Raw genomic sequence first — 19,287 nt, 5'->3', positions numbered from 1 at the left:
GAGATACCATTTTTATTGGGAAACCTGGGGAAATGCTAGGTGGTAGGACATTTGTGTCTTCCTGGTGAACCCACAACTGTCCCACACAGAAATGTTAGGAAATTGGATTTTTTTTTGTGCAAAAGTTGAGGTTTGCAGGGGACTCAGAGTAACAAAATTTGGGGCATCTATGCAACCCACACCTAAATGCCTGGATTTGGTAGGTTTCCCTGGATGACTGCCAAACCCGGGGGTTAAACAAAGGAGCCTCCTTTACAAAACCAGGTTGTTTTGTAATAGATAGGGGGTCAAAGTGGGTTTTTGTTCTAAATGCCTGGATTTGGTAGGTTTCCCTGGATGACTGCCAAACCCGGGGGTTAAACAAAGGAGCCTCCTTTGCAAAACCAGGTTGTTTTGTGATAGATAGGGGGTCAACCTGGGTTTTTGTTCCTGGGCTTGGTGGCCATCTGGGTAAACCTACAAAAACCAGACATTTCTGACAACTAGACACCCGGGGGAGTCTAGGGAGGTGTAGCTTGCATGGATTCCCCAACGTTTTCTTACCCAGAATCCCCTGCAAACCTCAACCTTAGCTAAAATATCTAATTTTCCTCATATTTCTGTGTGGTATTAGCGTACCAGCACAAATTTCCTTGTGTTGGTGCCCAAAGTAGAGTCAGCCAAAAAACGTATGAAATGAAAAACTGAGGGGGAATCAAAGCATGTCCATAAGGGCACGTTTCTAAAGTATGTTTTAGGCTGCCTCTAATTTGGGCACCCATACAAGTAAGGTATCATTTTTATCAGGAGATCGAGGCGAACGCTGGGTGGTAGGAAATTTATGATGTTGTGTTGTTCCTTCAGCTTTTCTACACAGACATGTGAGGAAAATGTGACATTTTAGCAAAATGTGGATTTTGGGTAAGAAAAACCTGGAAAATCCATCCAAGCCACACCTCCAGCTAAGCGACAGTCCGCCCACACTGCCAGCCAAGAGCCAGTCCATGCACACCACCAGCCAAGCACCATCCACATACACCGCCAGCCATGCACCATCCAACACACATCTCAAGCCAAGCACTAGTCCACACAGACTGCCAGGCAAGCGCTAGTCCACACAGACTGCCAGGCAAGCGCTAGTCCACACAGACTGCCAGGCAAGCGCTAGTCCACACACACCGCTACCAAGCATGAGTCCACACACACCACCAGCCAAGTAGAAGTCCGCAAACACAGCCAGCCAAACACCAGTACATGCAGATCATTAGCAGAATTCCAGTTCACACACACTCACAGAAACTTTCCCTGGTATCTAGTGGTTTTCTGCCCCCCTTGGGGACAGATAAGCCTAAACATATCAGTGATCTGGCCCCTGTGTGCCTAAAAAAGGTTAGCAACCCTTTACTATGGGGGTCACTCTTTGACATGCCTATAAACATATCCCTGCTGCCTAATGAGCTTCCTGCTGCCACCCGGGGAGGCTGATTTGGTATATTAACCACAATCTGTCCCCTGGGGGGGGGGGCAAAAAACTGTTCCCATTGTTTTTTGAGGGGGGGGGCCTCGACATGCCCATTCTGGGCAGCCCCACATCTACACAAAATGTAAATTATCCCTAGTGACTATTGGGTGTTCTGCCCCCCAGGGGGGGCTTATCAGGGGCTGTTGCCCATATCTGTCCCCAAGGGTGGCAGAAAGACTGTGCCCATTTGTTTTTGGGGGAGCATCGGCATGCTCCTTCAGGACAGCCCCCACCACTGCACAAGGAAAAAATTAGAACCTGGTGTCTAGTGGCCTTTCTGGCCCCCTGGGGGGGGGGGCAGATTGTGGGCTATAACCATGATATGCCCCCCAGGGGTCAGAAAACCATGCCCATTTTTTTAAGGAGGGGTGGGGCATTGTCATTTCCATTTTTTCTGCAGACCACCATCCCTACACTAAGGAAGGAAAATAGACCCTGGTGCCTAGTGGGCTTTCTGCTCCCCCAGGGGGCAGATCAGGGGCTATTACCACCCATATCTCCCTTGGGGGCAGAAAGACTGTGCTCATTTTTTTGGTGGGGTAGGGCCATTGGCATGCCCATTCTGGGCATCCTCCCCAATGCTTTTATAAAGAAAAAACATCCATAGAGCCTAGTGGGCTTTCTGCCCCCCTGTATGGGCAAATCAGGGATTATAAACCCCATCTGCCCATTGTGGGGTAGAAAGACTGTCCCTTTTGTATTTAGCTGGGTGGGGTCACTGGCATTACCAGTTTGGGCAGCCCCCACCCATGCATTCGAGATTTAATAATCCCTGCTGGGGGAAGAAATACTTTTATTAATAGGGTTGGGGGGGACATTGGCATGCCCATTTTGAACAGCCCCACCCCTCTTTTAAGGAAAAAACAATAATCCCTGGTGCCTAGTGGGCTTTCTGCCCACAGGGCCAAATTGGGATAATAACTTCCATCTGCTCCCTGTGGGCAGAAAGACTGTCCTTTTCTTCTTGTAAGGGGTTGGGACATTTGCATTTCCATCCAGGGCAGCCCCACCAATCTTTTATAAAGAACGAAAAATCTCTGATACCTAGTGGGCTTAGGGGCAGATTGGGGGTAATAACCCCCATCTGCTTTTTAGTGGGGCAGAAAGAATGTCCCTTTTGTGTTGGGGAGGGGACATTGGAATGCCCATTGTGAGCAGCCTCCACACCTCTTTCCTAAAAAACAAAAAACAATTATCCTTGGTGCCGCGTAGGCTTTCTGAACACCGGGGGGGGGGCAGATTGGGGAATATTGCATCCATCTGTGGAAAGACTTTGGCAATTTTTTAGGGAGGTTGGGAGCATTATAATGCCCACTTAGGGCAGCCCCCACCCCAAAGTATTAAAAAGAAATAATCCCTGGTGTCTAATGTACTTTCTGTCCCCCTGAGGGGCATATTGGGGGCTACTGTCCCCAAAGACTGAATATGGTCATTATATATGGGGGGAACAAAAGCACTTGCCCAAAGGGCCGCACCCCCTCCTTGGTGTCTAGTGGGTGAATTCCTGCTTTGGGATCACCCTCCTTGGGCAATCCCCAAGCAAGAATTCACTAGGGAAGGTTACCATTGGAAAGGGAAGATTCTCCCATTTCTAATGATACCCCTTCCATCTGCCTACGTGCTCAGGGAGCTGAGATAGCACGTAGACAGTGAAAGTGGAATGAACTGATCGGCTCATTTCACTTTCACTTTCACTTTCAGTGTAATGACTTCAGCGTGACGACCGTAATTGAACTGAAAATAAATAAATCTTTGAGAGGTTAGGGAAGCTCTTCCCCAGCTCTCGAGGCTGAAAAAAATAAAAGGAAATCCATGTGCTGTTTGGTGGTTGTGTGTAGAGGACGGAATGGATCCGTCCTTGGCACACAGGCCCCATATCGCATGACGGAACCATTTAATCATGCGCATGGAAGGGTTAAAATTGCTAACATTTTAAAAAGTCTATTCCAAAAAAGAACTTACCTAATTACAATGTTCTTGGTAACAAAATATATGTAAAAATACCTGTTATTTTTCGAAATTTGTTTGGATCTTCGTTTTGAATGTGTGCATCATTTATTGTCTCTGTGTGTGCAACACATGTCTTTCACTCCTCTCTGGTAAGTCTAAACTGCTCAACCACACTACCCTAGATAGACCACCTTGGAATTTCTAGAGCAAGCCCCTGTCTACTCATAAGGGACACCTCGATTCTTTACACAGCATACCTCTTTTTTTGATACACGATATAAAGAGTACTAATGACACAGATAAAGATGCACCACAAAAAATAATTTTGTCCATTAAGAGTCCAAATCCGTTTTGCAGCATGTTCCTGATTCTTCTTTTTTATTTTTATTTTCATTTTCATATCAAATCCAAGCATTACTGCAAAGGTACAGCCAGCGCGTTTCGTCTAAGAACTGGACTTCTTCAGGGCTGTAATACAGGTCATTCATATAGTGCATAAATACTATGTGCTCACGTAGAATATATAACATAGAACACAATAGGGCAATGGCCAAGACATCTCAATTCACAAGTTACAGGAAGTAGTCGATCCACGAATCCCCGATACTATTTGTTGACTAGATGAGATCGGTCAATTTAGTTACTGCAATTGTTGTTTACATAAGTGTTTTTTGACCGTTCTTTAAAAATATTTTATTTGTTTGATACCATCCATCAATGTTTGTCTCTTTCTTATATCTTTCCTGTTCAGCACCCAGGGACAGGCAGACACAGACAGGGAGTGGGACTCAGTTGACGGGAGAACCACAACACCAGGACGACAATAACGAGGGCTCCTCTGCTGGCCCTAGTAAGATAATTCTTATTCCATAACTTTTACCGCACCATATTTTTCCTGAACTATTGTTTCAGTTTCCTAATGCTATTTTTTACCAACAATTATCCTTCGATCTGTACTGTTTTGAAAATCTTGTTATCCCTGCCTCTGCTATGATGACTCTCTGTACTACTACTACTATTAGTCTGTCTGTACTGTAGTGGCTAAGCTTGCCCAGTTGGCCACTCTTTATTTAAAAGGTTGTAAATAAAACTCAGATTCACCAGTAGCTCTAGCCATTGAGTCCAGTCCTTTGGGTCATCCTCTTGTACTACTTCTAGTCTTATTGATCTTGAGTCTTTGACAATTCACACCAACAAATGCCCTAGGAGATTTATTACTATTTTGTTATGATAGGACATACTACTACTGTTGTAGGGATTTTGCACATACAGACCTTTGCACAAGAAAATAGGATGTTGGTGATGGTAGGTTGGACCTTCCTCACACACCTCAATCAGAAGTTCAGAACCCACCACAATCCCCTGCCCGACTAGTTATAGTAGAGTCTTGTCATAACTGTTAGCTCTCCAAAACCTCTCCCCAAGATACCCAACAAGTAGACAACCCAGAACATAACACACCCAACCTCTCAGTCGTTAAGCAATGCACATACTTCCTTTAATTTGAGCACTCGTGTAAGTCCACACCAAATACCACCAAGTCTATGTAAGTTCAAAACGTTTATTGACAAACTCTGTACATTAACATAAACATTGTTACACTTACTTACAGTTGTTAAGTAAATCATGATAACTGAACAGTGGTGGAAGCACCACCATCCCCTAGGTAGGAATTTAGTTTATATAAATTTATAACTGAAGATCTCTGAGTGAAGGGACCCCTCACCTTAGAACAACCTAGTACTGGTAGTTGTTGCATCATAAGCTGAGCAAAACTCTGTTTCTTAGAAGGGAATATTCAGTCTGTAATGCAAAAAATGAAATGGTGCGCGTTAGTATATTGCAGGCATTTCTCAGCAGTGCCAAAAAGTGTAGCATTTATGGATAAGCAATATGGACTAACAGTACACCAGAACTTCATAAAAAAGTGTTTTTTTAATGTTTTGGTTGACCGCTTGTACGCAGCGCTTAGACAGTAGCAGTGTGAGGTCATGTGGGTTCAAAGGTGTCTTATACAACAAGCTGCAAGTGCAAAAATAAAAGACACAAAGGTAAAATGGTTGCATGGCTCGGGCTAACTAAGCAAAGGCTAGAATGACCCTAGGGACCATATATAACTACTAGTGTCTACTCGACTACTACCTGATTTGTACTAGTGATGTATGTTATATACTATTACCTCATTTTTTAATCTTGCTGCTTACCAATAGGGGGAGGTGTATATGACGCCTAAAAAATGTGTAATGTTTTCTAGGCACACTACCCACGACCACCATTGCCGGGGCCAGCCAAGGCGACATGGAGGGAGAAGATGCGGCAGTTGCCCGAGTATACCGATGGAGCAGTAGGGGGAGTGCCAGCACCAGTGGCAGGCAGTGGTAAATTAGATTCATAATCCTTAAATATTGTTGACATTACACTCACTGCAAGGGTGTACTGTATGTATACTGTACTGTTGAGACTTAGGGCCTCATTAGGATGGCAGGCGGATTGCCCCTGCCGGGCCGGCGGTAGTCACCACCGACCCCGCAGGGGCAAACCTCCCACAATCCCTGTAGAAAAGACCCCCCGCCATATTACAATGGCTGGGGGGTCCACGGCGGATAGAAACCGTCCGCCGATTTTCCACACAGTTGACATGTCAACCGGGCAGAAAAGGTTTCTATATGGTGGCGGTGTCTGAACACACCGCCAGCCATATAATATGCATTTATGAATGCCTTTCAGTGGCAGCATTGCCGCCACGGAAAAGCATGCGGAATATGCTTGGGGTACCGGTTGCGGGCCCCCATGGAGGGTACCTACCTATGCTATGGTACCCCCTGCCTTCCAAAGCACAACGTGGTAGGCTCCGCGAAGGGCTTGTCACGTTGTGCTTACAAAAGCACAATATGTATTTTTAGCATTGTGGTGGGTGGGGCTTTCGGTACCGCCCACCACAATGTTAAAAATACGGGATGCTCCCGCCACTGTTGCAGGCGCATCCTAATTGTCCCCACGGGACCCCCGCCCTTATGGTGGGTGGTCCCTTTTTAGCGTGAGGATGGCAGGCGGACTTTGTCTGCTCGCTAGCCGATGTTCTAAGTAAGTAAGAGTTGTTGTGAACATTTGAAGAGTGAAGAAGACACCCTTTAATTGGCATAGGGGCGGGAGTATTGAGTAACCAATGGCCTCATCTATCTGTGATTTCAATTCCGCGTTGAAAATTTTATGGGGAAGACTAAAAGTCAGATCAGATCACCTGGTGTTCAACTAAAAAGTGAAAGATGGGTTGAAGGAAGAACGGGCGAGATTTAATAAACGTTATGTACTGTGTTTTATAGTGCTACTATGCCACTATGTGTATAATTAACTCGTCTTACTGTATTTCTAAGAGTTTATTTTACAATTGTCTTGTTTCTTTTTGATATACAGCTACTCCTTTCAAGGTCGATCGGAAGGAGTTAACCGCCAAGGCACGACGCCAGAAACTGGAGGCAATACAGCGAGAACACCAGAGGTGGGTGGTCTTGGCAGAGGAGGAGGAGACTGATGCAGCACTTGAAGCCTCCTCTAGTGCCCCGGGCCCCAGCCACCACCCTCCAGCGGTACTGCGCCACCGCCTGGCGTCCGCCCGCCACCCTAGCTGCAACACCATTTCTGGTGCCCCCACCACTGTTGCTCCTGCTGCCGTACTCTCAAGCGCCGTGTCGCACATTTAGAGTAGCAAATGCGTGTCGTCCTCCAATCCCGCCACTCCTCTTAGAGTCCCTGTCTTAGTTCTGCTGCCCCTTTTTTAATTCTTGTTTGGGTGGGTGGGAATTGGACGCTGGGGATTTTTTGACGTTTGGACTTCAGTTTCTTACGGACATTGGTTGGGGTTAGGGAGGGGGGTGGGTCAGCCTTTGTGGGTACCCGTTTTACATAGTTTATTTTTGTTAGGGCAAATTAAATCTATATTTATACTGTACATGCAATGTTGTTAATGTTTTGTAGGTGGGGTTACTGTTTTACATCACACTGTTTCCTTGCTGGTACAGGTCCGCCCATAGCCAGTGTTAGATTTAAATAATTGGCTGACTGTGTAAGACACAAACAGATAGATGCGACACCCCTCACTGATTGAGTTGTCCTACCAGTACTTTGTCTCTCTCTTCTAGTCTATGCATTCTTTATCTGGATTAAAAGGGGTGTGTGAATTCATTGAAAACATGTCCATTATTAATTATGCCTCCCCCAAACTTCTCTTACCTTTGCTTGATGTTTAACTTAGGCACAGCGATGGCTGCATGGTGAAGATGGTTTCCTTTTTGTACCATGCCATGATTGGGGCGGTGGTGGTAGTATAGTAGTAGTAGTAGACACTGGCAGGGCAGCAGCATTTGCAAAAAAAGAAAATGAGACAGTCAGTTGCCTTTGAGAGACTGTGCGAGGAGTAGTAGAATGAAGTACAGTACAGAACTTACCAAGCAACAATAATATGCTAAAATATTTTACAACAAATCATAATGGTGGTGGGGATAGCCTACTAGACAGAGTTACAAACTATAGTTGTGCCGAGTCACTTGACTAGGCCTATAGCGCAACAGTTAGTGCTGTGTATGAGGAATGACAACAAATCAAATCAATGCCGGCAATTAATGCTGAGGTATATGTTCCTTTCTTCAATAAAAATGACCTCTAAAATATACTGCTCATGGGTGGGCAAGCAGAACAAGATCATCGCTCTGCCTTGAAATTGAAGTACTGTTGCTTTCGCCACATCCGCCAAATGTCTGTGTGGGACAGGCACTAAATACCTGACTGAAAAATTCACACTTTATGAGCCAGGTCGTTCCTTGCATTCTAGGAACCAATTGTTGCTCCAGGTTCCCCGTATCAAAAGGGAAAGGCAGGGTGGTTGAGCATTGTCTTATAGGGGCCCTACTTTGTGGAACACTCTGCCCCTTACCCTTAGGCAAAACACCAACCATCGAGCCTTCAGGAAATGCTTAAAGACATACCTGTTTTCGACTGCTTAAACCCTGCATTATTCGTGATTTGGTCCTGGCCTCTGGTAAGAACATAAGCGTGGAGATACCCCTTCGGGTGTCGAATTCCTGCGCTATGTAAGCAAATAAATAAATAAATAAATAAATCCGCCCCAGCAAGCGTGTGATTAATTATTGGTGTACATTTAATTAAGTCACACCTCAATAAGTCACACAGCCCGGGGGAAGAGGGTTAGGGTTTGTTGAATGGATGGGAAGGGGGTTTGGGGAAAGGTTTGACAGTGAAAAACAGTACGCATAGACAAACAAACGACAATCTTTGAAGACTACTACCATATCCAATATGTAAAGGTAGAAAAAGGAATTGCATGCATGATGATGATTGATAAGGAGACTGGGATTACATACACTTCTTGTTCTGTTGTTCCGGGCTTAATACTTTTACAGATAGCAAATAGAATTTTTAAATATTGGTAGGGATGAATCTTAAACAGAGCAAACCTAATGATAATAACAACAACAAGAAGCACACTGTTGTAAAGATTGTAGACAAAAAAATGAATCAAATTATTTAAAAGAAGGTGAAAGTTGATACTGTTACTGTGTTATCCTGGTCAAAAATGTGGACTGGATTTGCATCTCGGCATTCAGACCTCTTGGTCCTCTCGTCCATCAATCTTGGGTGTCGCCACTCGCCACTGCCCGCCTGGAATTTTTGTTATATCTATTGGTAAGGTAAGTGTGCATTGTAATGTTTTCCAAAGGATAGGGCAAGGCCCGGCCTGTAATTGTGGATGGAAACACAAAGGGGATATTTGTAAACAAATGAACAAGTTATGGTGTAGTGATAAACAAGAACAGTTTCCGAGGCGGCATGTATGCATCATTTCTACTGTAGTCTGTTTCTGTTTCCAGCATTGACCTTCAACAACAACAGGACAGAGCAGGCCCACAGTGACAGGCCTGATGGCACGTTGCTTAGCACATCCTCCGTTTAGAGTATATTTTTTTTAAAGAGTTGGACAAAGGCAAAGCACATATCCATTCCAAACATAGCATTTTACAATTTAAGGTAGTTAATGAAAAGCACCGCAGTCATCCCACCGCTACACTCAATTCCACTTCTACACAGACATTTGGGTCTGCTGTGGGTGTTGTTAACGTTTTTACCTTTAGGCTTTTATGCCACGCATGAAACGTCCTCTTGGCTTGTTTATTCCATCAATCATCTCCGATACTGGTACTGACTGACTGTGAAGGTCGGCCTGCAGTAGAAGTAAAATGTTGTTATTACACAACAAGAGTAGAACTATTTTTGACTTGAGTCACTCTTTAGTGTGTACAGTAAGACTACTAGTACACTTTGACTTCACTTCGTGCACAACAAACAAACAACAATAACACAAACACCAATCACTCAGAGTGAGGTGTCCAATGCATGCCATTAATTTTTTCATTACCTGTTCCTTCTCATCTTAGGTTAACGGGCCGTCTTTTTCGCCATCATCATCATGGACGGTGCTGTTGTCATACTCAGTGCGCAGATTGAGGCCCCTTTCTGTATTCAATCAAAAGCAATGTATCAAGCTGCAGTAGAAGCACACATTTCTTATTTGTAAGAAGGGGAAAATTCACCTTGAGTTACCTTTAGTGTGTACTGTAGAAAGCTGATTAGTGCACAATGACATAACTTCATGCACAACAAACAACAACAAAATCACTCAGTCTGCGACTCTGCGTCCAATGCGTGGCATCAATCATTACCTGTTCCATCTCATTTTCATGGGCAGTCTCTCTCGGCTCTGAAAGGAGGATAGCTATAGTAGTCATCATGTTCCACTTCTTTTGGCAGGGCTAGGAAAGTTTTTTATTTTTTCTTCTATTTTCCATCATCCAATTATCATGAGGGCAATGGATTTAGGCGGGAGATTCAGTATGATGGAGCGGCGGAGCTGGATTCGGAGGACTGTACTGTCAAATGCAGACACCTGAAAGTTGTATATTGAAATAAGAAGAGCAGAAGACGGTGGTAATGGAATGGATTTGTTGTGATTCACAAGTTTGTAACTGGAACGACAGACACACAAAACAAAGGAAAAAAGGGAGAAAGACAGAAAGTGCATGCCTAATTGTCAGGGAAGTATAGCTCTTCCTCAAACTCTGGGGGTTCAGCCAGTAGTAGGTAATCATCATGTGACACACTACTTCTGATGTCCTCCTCATCTTCCTCCCTTGCTTCATGTATTGTGTAATTCGGTGGTATGAAATGCTGATTCATTTTGATCATTGTAAACCTCTCCACGTTTTTTGGCGAGAGACTGGTCCTTCTCACTGTTACAATGGAACCAGCAGCACTGAAAACACGTTCAGAAGAGACACTTGCGACAGCGCAAACCAAATAGCTCATTGCCAGCCTGCTGAGCAGTGGCCATTCAGACCTTTTCCTATACCAATACTGCAATGGGTTTTGATCAATGTACACCTCTGTTGGGTGGTCCAGACAGGCCTGGACCATCCGGTCAATGTTCAGGGGTGCTTCTGCTAACCTTTCGGGCTCTGTTTTCTGTGCCTCAGCACTGCGCTTATTAATGCCTAACTGTAAATACCAATCGTCTAAAGAATCTATTGGGCCTAATGATCCAGTTATTGTTGCTGTTGTCGATGGTGATGGTAAGTGTTGTGACGATCCAACACACTGCCCTCAGCCTCCAAAGTTGCACTTCATGCTGCATGCCCTTCTGCAGTACTTCTTGTGGGTTGATCTTGCAGGCTTTTAATTAACAGCCATTCATTTTCCAACTTACTCGCTGCCTCAGCTATCCAACTTTTGTAGCGGACATCATACATCTCTGAAAAAGGAAAGAATGTCTTAAGTCCCAATTTTGCCCGCGGATCCAGAATTGTGGCAGAAATTTAATGTTCTTGTAACAAAATTTTATTTTCTATCCTTGTATTTCCAGCTAAGCGACGGGCTAAGCTCTGCACCAAGTCATAGGCTTCCTTTTTGTCCTCTAAACCTTTGTATGATTCAGACACCTTCTTCAGCTGATGCTCTAGCATTTGCAATAATGGGATAGCTTTGCCCATTGTATAGTCGTCCTTGCTGACTTCACGTGTGAAGACCTCAAAAGGATGAAGCATCTCAGTCAGGCATTAAACTATGCCCCATTGCTCCATCTGAAAGGTCATGCCTTTCACAGTAGCATCCCCTCTTTGCGTGACATATTCATTGAGTGGCCTGTACTGCTCAAACAGACGATCAAGCATGTTGAGTCCAACGTGTTGCCACCTCCTGGATGAGTGCTTTGACTGGCATCCTATATTCATGTTGAATGATTCTCAGCTGCTTCCGAACTTTAAAAGAATGGCTGAAATGAGTGCATATTTTTCGGCAGATGCTCAGTAACTTGCTGACTATGTTTTTTTTTCCAGAAAGTCTTGAACTATAATGTTTATGCATTGCGCCAAACACGGAACCCTGAACTAGGAACCAAGGTCCATGGCCTTAAGTACATTACTGCCATTATCTGTGGCAGCAAAACCAATACTAAGCCCTCTTTGGCGCATCCATTCAGAAACCTTGCTGCGAAACTCTTGCAAAATGTTTACAGCAGTATGAGATTTCTCCATGGCGAACATAGATACAGTTGCATGTTTCCGAGTAGCTTTAAAAATCTCAACTGTGTCAACAGCACCTCGTTCAGATAGCTTATCTCTAACCCCCAAAAAAGAGACCCAGTGTGCAGTGATGCACATGCAATCTGTGGCTTGGCAACTGGTCCACATGTCTGTTGTCAGGTGGATATTGTGAACAGCACTCTGCTGCAAAGCTTGTCCAACCAATTCCAGCACATCATGATGTAGTGCCGGAACAGCAACTCTTGCGAAATAGGACCGGCTGGGAACCTTCCATTTAGGGCAGATGGCTGACACAAATTCATGGAAACCCACCCCTTCCACAAATGAAAAAAGGAGAAGGTCCAGAGCTAACATTTTAGCAAGCTTCGCATTGTACAACAGTGCCGTTGGGTGGTTGCGTTGGAACTGCCCCTCCAACATAAGCATGCTCTCAATGGTAGGCTGGATTACTTTCCTTTGTGGTGCTGTTGTTTTCATTAACCCACTTAGGCTCAACGATGCAGTTTGTCTCATTGCGGTACTCGGTCGCCTTGGTGTCTCAGCCTGACTCTGAGTATGGCTCTTACTGCGGTGCCACTCAGATGTTACTGAGGAGGATGTGGGAGGTACCAGTACAGTACTGGAGACAGGACTCGAAATGCCTCCCTGTTCTTCATCTTCCACCGCAATAATATCGTCCACTGATTCTTCATGACCAAACCCAATGGGTTGACTTTTTCTACTTTCTTTTAAGTGAAGTAGGTGATTCTCCCACACGATAGCATGGTGTATTCTGAGATGACTTGCTTGGCTTCCGGTACCATAGTTTGTACCAAGCTTACCGCGCCGAACACCTGTGCGTCAAATGGAGCATATAGCAACGTTCTCCTCCTTGGTGCTAACAGAAAAGAAGCCCCAAATTCGGGAGGAGAACTTTCTGGCACTGCTGGATGTGCCACTTTCAATACCAGATGAACTGGAGGGTGTGCTTGGAATGTGATGACTCTGTGCAGCCACACTGTGACTTTTACTACCACTACCTACTGAGATGGTTGAGCTGGATGAAGGTCCTTGCTGGGCCTTGGAAAATATGGCAGCTGGAGGTCATGGTGGTGTAACCTGTGTTGGTGATAGTCGTGCTACATCCCGCTCAGTAGCAGCCTTTCTGGATAGGGTGAGAATGTTGGTCTACATCCCCTTTGGGGCGGGAGTGATGTGCGTGATGACTGGCTCGTCTTCATCAACATCATCCCCCTCTTCTACATCTACGTCTGTAACTCCTAGTTTTTCTGGAACCTTCCTTTTCAGAAGCATTGTCTTGTGGCGTGCGTCACTCTCAGACTGAGCTGGTGGCTGCCAAGTAGCATCATGATCATCAGAAGCGGGGCTTGAAGAAGAAGATGATGTACTAACAAGCCTTCTTTTCCTTGATAGGGGTCTGGAAGACAATAGATCTTCTGAAACAGTGGTTTGATCCACTTTGTCTGCAGGAAGCTCGATTTCCTGAAATGCCCCTACGTCAGGAGCATCAACTACTATTGTGGGCTGTTCTTGCGGCTGCTGCTGTTCTTGCGGTTGTTCCTGCTATTCGTCTTGTGGCTGCTGCTGTTCTTCTTGCGGCTGCTGCTGTCCCTCTTGCAGCTGCTGCTGTTTCTCTTGCGGCTGCGGCTGGTACTGTTCTTGCGGCTGCTGCTTTCCTTGCAGCTGCTGCTGTTCTTGCGGCTGCTGCTGTTCTTGCGGCTGCTGCTGCTGCTGTTCGTTCGGCTGCTGCTGCTGTTCGTGCGGTTGATGCTGTTCTTGTTGCGGCTGCACACTTATCTGCTGAGTTTCTGCCCGCGTTTATTGTGTACTACTTTGCGATAAGGACATTTCAACATCGCTGCTTGTTAGTAGACTGGCTACCTCTGCGACACTCAAAGGCTTGGGCCTAGGTTGATGGGGTTGGCCCGCTGGTGCGGAGGTGCTGCTCCCAGCTTGGTTCCCGGACAACGCTGCTGCAGGTGTACCTTTTTTTTGCGACCCAAAAAAAACATTGGCCGGCACACCAGTTGTGGTTAATGGCACTTCCTTTTTCTGTTCCTTCTTCTCACCGGCAACTTTCTTGGTACTGGATCTGGTACCTTTCTTTGGGCCATCTTCTTCAGATGTCAGGCAGGAAGCAGGTGCACAACAAGTTGTGGTCACACGTGGGCGTGATGCGCAGCAGGACTTCAGTCTGACTGGCTGTACAATGGGTGATGAATGATGATGACACCTCCTCCTCTGGCTTGTTGTGCACCTAAAAGCAAATAAGCCAGGAGAAGAACATCAGTGAAATATTGGATTTGTTGTTGTGGTTCTGTTACTTACTACTGTACAACAAAATATATAGTCTAGCCATTTCTGAGACTTTGTCAACAAGGGGTATATTATTCTACTATGTATGCATACACTACGCTCTTAGGAAGGATAGTAAGGAGAATAAGAACCATCGAAATAAAAGTGTAATGGAAGTTGGGTGGACCCTATTTGCCATTAAATGATTAGAGCATCACATCATTCATGGAGCTGCTGCTGGCAAAGGGGGTGGATTGATGGAACTAGTAAGCCAATAGGAAAACCATGCAGGCCTATATGCCAAAAGCAGGACACTACTAGTAACTCCCAACACAAAGAAAGGCCACCCACCAGCCACGTGGCCAGGCCCAACAATATTAGAAAGCCCACCCCAAAAAAACACACTTCCCAACTCAATCCAGTACCATCCATGCCCTAAATGATATCTAAATTCAACCGACCACACATAAACACTTGATTAATGAAGATGTGGCTACCTGCTCTGAGCCTACTGGATAAAAGCAGGCCTGTTGGCAGACAAGGCCAGACAAGCTTGCAGGCCTAGGCTTCAAAATGGCCACCAGCCACATGGCCAGGCCCAACAACATCAGAAAGCCCACCCCAAAAAAACACACTTCCCAACTCAATCCAGTGCCATTCATGCCCTAAATGATGTCTAAATTCAACAGACCACACACAGAAAAACTTGATTAATAAAGCTGTGGCTACCTGCTCTGCGCGTACTGGATGAAAGCAGGCCTGTTGGCAGACAAGGCCAGACAAGCTTGCTGGCCTAGGCTTCAAAATGGCCACCAGCCACATGGCCAGGCCCAACAACATTGGAAAGCCCACCCCAAAAAACACACTTCCCAACTCAATCCAGTGCCATCCAGGCCCTAAATGATGTCTAAATTCAACAGACCACACACAGAAACACTTGATTAATAATGCTGTGGCTACCTGCTCTGAGCCTACTGGCTGAAAGCAGGCCTGTTGGCAGACAAGGCCAGACAAGCTTGCTGGCCTAGGTTTCAAAATGACCACCAGCCACATGGCCAGGCCCAAAAACAGAAAGCCCAATCCCAAAAAACACACTTCCCAACTCAATCCAGTGCCATCCATGGCCTATATGATGTCTACTCTAAATTCAACAGACCACACACAGAAACACTAGATTAATAAGGCTGTGGCTACCTGCTCTGAGCCAACTGGATCAAAGCAGGCCTGTTGGCAGACAAGGCCAGACAAGCTTGCAGGCCTAGGCTTCAAAATGGCCACCAGCCACATGGCCAGGCCCAACAACAGCAGAAAGCCCACCACCAAAAAACACACTTCCCAACTCAATCCAGTGCCATCCATGCCCTAAATGGTGTCTAAAATAATTCAGCAGACCACACAGAAACACTTGATTAATAAAGATGTGGCTACCTGCTCTGAGCCTACTGGATGAAATCAGGCCTGTTGGCAGACAAGGCCAGACAAGCTTGCAGGTCTAGGCGTCAAAATGGCCACCAGCCATATGGCCAGGCCCAACAACATTAGAAAGCCCACCACCAAAAAACACACTTCCCAACTCAATCCAATGCCATCCATGCCCTAAATGATGTCTAAATTCAACAGACCACACAGAAACACTTGGTTAATAAAGCTGTGGCTACCTGCTCTGAGCCTACTGGATGAAAGCAGGCCTGTTGGCAGACAATGCCATACAAGCTTGCAGGCCTAGGCTTCTAAATGGCCACCAGCCACAAGACCAGGCCCAACAACAGAAAGTCCACCCCAAAAAAACACATTAGCCAACTTAATCCAATGCCATCCAGGCCCTAAATCATGCTTGAAAATGAAATACATTAAAAAAACTCCAAAGGAACAGTTGTTTCATCAAGCACACACCCATGAGGCCATGGCTAGCTCTGGCCTACTACTGAATACTACTACCCACAACATTTAAAAAAAAAAGAATTATATTTACCAAAAATAAGTTGTAGTTGCAACAACTGCAATGCCCCCATTCAAACAGACACAACAACCACTTACTTGTAAAATATCCAATTCAAAAATCCTCAAATACAATTGCAATGATGCAGCAGACAAAAAGAGTGATCTTTCCAGCTCAAAATCCAAAGGCAGAATGACGAGGAGATGGACAAAGCACTGGGAGGAGCCTGCTGGACAGGAACAGGAAGTTGGAGATTCTGTGACACTTCCTCCCTCTTAAAAAAGGACTCCTTGCACAAAAAAGAACAGCCAAATGTCAATCTGAGGAGCTTTTTTCATCCAAATAATCATTTCCAGTAGGTTTTATGCTGCTAGAGCTGATATTCTTCTCTAAATTGAAAATTTCACATGTTCAAGTTCTCGAGCTTCACATTACTTCCGCCGGCGCGCCAAAATGACTTGATCACGTTCTCTCGCTCCCTGTCGCGTTGGATATGACATGTTTGGGTTCTCTCGCTCCTTGTTGTGTTCGGTATGACGTGTCCGCGTCCTCACGCTCTCGCTCGCGGTGGAGAATGACGTGTTTGAGAACTCAATCATCTCATACTCTCGCGGTGCATGATCGTGGGAAGAAAGACGTGATCGTGTGACGAATGATGTGATGACGCGACAAATGACGTTAATGTGGGCACGAACTCTCGAGAGATAGCGCAAAATGGCTACCACCATCCAACATCTCATGGAGAACGCGACCGGATCTGGAAAACTTGTCGGCGAACGCGGGGATTCAGGTAAGGCGATCGCAGGTGCGCGAGAATGTATTTTTTTACAGTGCGAGCAAGACAAATATTTCCGGTAAGATGCGGATTGCCAACATTTTGACATTTTCGCGCTCTCCGCGGAACGCAAAAATGTCAAATTATCGCAATTTCCGCACGCGGAACGGAACTTTGAGCCCAGGCCTAATGCTTGTGCCAAAACATCCCTACATAGCAACCGTCCTATGTGGAAATAGCACTCCTGTTTTGGGATTTGACACATTGGGCCTAATTACGATGTACGCATGACACTGTTTTGTGGAAAAAACTGACCGACAATAGGTTAACAGTTCCTATAGCGCAATTAGGATGCGACCGCACATAGTGCAGTCGCAAACCTCCATTATTCAAAAGGAGCTTGTGTGGCCGGATAAAACTGCCTGCAGCACAAGCTCCCATTGAAAAATGTAAGCTTTTAAACAACCCTGCACCATGCAGCAGGCACCTCACAGTACCTTACACACAGTGCAGAGATGTTTAGGAGGCGTGCCCCCCTGGGCCAAATGTGGAGGATCTGGAGGAAAGGGGTCCCTGCTAAGGGCACCCTAATGCAGTTATTGACAGCCAATCCATGTTAGAATGGTCAAAATCAATTGGATGATGGATACCGACATCATAGCCCCGATGGCAAAAACGTCTTCCTTAAGGGATTGTGTGGGCTTTCTGTCTAGCTGAAAGTCTCCTTGAGCCCGTCGGAACCATGTCAGATTCCCTGGCCAATTTAAACTCTGACTGCCATCATCATAATACGGCGGTCGGACTTTCAACCTACCAGGGGTCGGAGGCTTTCCAACCGACACAGTTATCAGGGCTATAGTATTCAATAATATCCACTGAAGGGAAAATCAGAGCAAAATGTGGTATCCTCTTCAAGAGCGCTTAGTAAGGGATCCCATGCGGTATTTTCTTATGCCCGATAGTGTGTAAGGAATCCCCCTAACTTTACTGTTGATATTTGCTGGTACCCGGTGTCAAACAGTCCCAAGAATTCAAAGAGTCAAATGGATGGTTCACAATGGCACCTGACCTCCTCTCCCACTGTCCTAATGATGGGTCAGTTGATAGAGTTGTCTTGTCAGACGTCCTCTGCCAAACAGCAAGTTGAATGCAGGCAAGTCCTGAAGGAGTGTGAGGGGCTCTTTTCCCTCACCCCTGGTCAGGCTAGCTCATAGATACTCACAGACATTTTCCGACAAGCCACAAACTATGGTCTGTGCTGAGCCTGAGGGCTTCATTGTTGCTAGCAGGATGGGAGAGGGGCTTTGCTGGTGGTTAAATGCTGCAGGATACTTTATTAGATTATTTGCCTTTAATTCAGTGAGTTGTAAATAAAAGCTTCCCATTTATCTAACATATTTCAGAATATTAGTGCTTTCTGAAGTACATAGCAGCCCAATGCTGCTGTTAAGCCGGGGGCCACATGTGAAAGGTCAGGAGAGCCGCAGTAGGCCTTGGACTATACTTTGAGTATCACTGGACTAGCTGGTGTATCAATCATGTAGACACTAGTTACAGTATGTGTTGGAAATGGCCCTTTTTGCAGGGTTATCCCTGAATGTTTTGCTTTTTCCTCCTATTTTTTCCTGACCTGTGTGCGTTGGTTTTAGGACTCTGGGTACTTAACCACTGCTAATCAATGGTAAAGTGCATATGCTCTCTGTGTAAAATGTGTTATCGATTGGTATTTCCATGATTGGCTTATTTGATTTATGTGTCAGTCCCTAGTAAAGTGCTCTGCGAGTGTCAGGGCCTATAAATCAAATGCTGCTGGTGGGCTGTAGCACTGGATTGTGCCACCCGCGCAAACAGCCCGTAAAGTGTAACTTTGGCCTGCCATTGCAGAGCCTGTGTGCAGCCTGGGGCTGCCATGTCGACTTGGCAAGTGCCTACACTTGCAAGTCCCTAAACCTTCCCTTTTCTACATGTGAGTCGCCCCTAAGGTAGACCCAAGGTACCCCCACGGGCAGGGTGCATTGTATTTTAAAAGGTAGGATATGCCCTGGGGTGTGTGGCATGTCCTGAAAGTGAATTACAGCAGCCTACTTTGTTTTTCACTATTGCATGGCTACCTGCTCCGCTTAGGCCAGAGTGGGCAGTTTGATTATAACATCCTATAATCCTAACTGACTCAGGGAACATGGTACAAATTCGAGTTCAGTATGCCTGAACTCAGAAT

At 45.6% G+C, this 19,287-nt stretch overlaps 1 long non-coding RNA gene across 1 annotated transcript in view; it reads left to right on the top strand.

The window, feature by feature from the left end:
• The window catches only part of LOC144792368 (uncharacterized), a 53,414-nt gene extending 45,802 nt beyond the window's left edge, over positions 1–7,612 (top strand). Inside the window, exons 2-4 of the long non-coding RNA XR_013602544.1 lie at positions 4,203–4,301; positions 5,706–5,829; positions 6,866–7,612. This is a non-coding gene — a long non-coding RNA (uncharacterized LOC144792368). The remainder of the gene's footprint in view (positions 1–4,202; positions 4,302–5,705; positions 5,830–6,865) is intronic.
• The last annotated feature ends 11,675 nt before the right edge of the window (positions 7,613–19,287 follow it).

The sequence above is a fragment of the Lissotriton helveticus genome, chromosome 11, assembly GCF_964261635.1.
Source record: "Lissotriton helveticus chromosome 11, aLisHel1.1, whole genome shotgun sequence".
Classification (NCBI taxonomy): Eukaryota; Metazoa; Chordata; class Amphibia; order Caudata; family Salamandridae; genus Lissotriton; species Lissotriton helveticus.
This window is presented reverse-complemented; position numbering and strand designations above follow the sequence as displayed.